The sequence below is a fragment of the Penaeus monodon genome, chromosome 22, assembly GCF_015228065.2.
Source record: "Penaeus monodon isolate SGIC_2016 chromosome 22, NSTDA_Pmon_1, whole genome shotgun sequence".
Lineage (NCBI taxonomy): Eukaryota > Metazoa > Arthropoda > Malacostraca > Decapoda > Penaeidae > Penaeus > Penaeus monodon.
This window is the reverse complement of record NC_051407.1, coordinates 41,874,777-41,875,417: the sequence shown is the minus strand read 5'-3', so window position 1 is coordinate 41,875,417 and position 641 is coordinate 41,874,777.

Here is a 641-nt window from a genome sequence, read left to right as displayed (position 1 = left end):
ATTCTATATTTTTATTACTGTTGTGATTGTTATGATTATTATTGAATATCCACATTTTTGTTATTTTCTGTTTTATGAATCTTACATATTGGCTATTACTAACTGATGATATAAAGATAGTTTCTTTATTGTTGTATAGTATACTATTTTTCATTGTTTTGATTATTTTACTTCTACAATTTTCTTGTTTTTAGCTTGATGGAAAGTGTGCTCCATCCAGCTTCTGATCTGTTAATTTTGGGCACATTTTTTATAGTTCCAAGATCAATCTATATTTGGATGGTTATATGATACACTGGTTTTAGACCTTGTTGATCTGCAAATGAATAAAGTAGGCATAACTGCTGTGCACTATTATTATTATTTTTTATATAATTGTCTCTCATGATATTAAAATTTATTGACTATCAGTGAATTTCCAAAGTTACCCTAGTCGAAGTGTTATTTTGTTAAGCACAAAGTTGTGGAAATAATTATATATATATAAACATTGGGAGAATAATTTGTTTGTATGTGAGAGACAGATTCCACTATCCATCCTCATTGTAACAATTCATACCATATGTAAGATATAATGCATTATGAGTACATTTTAAAGTTTGTACTAGGCCTCCAAATGTTGAGTAAATTCTAGGTTGATC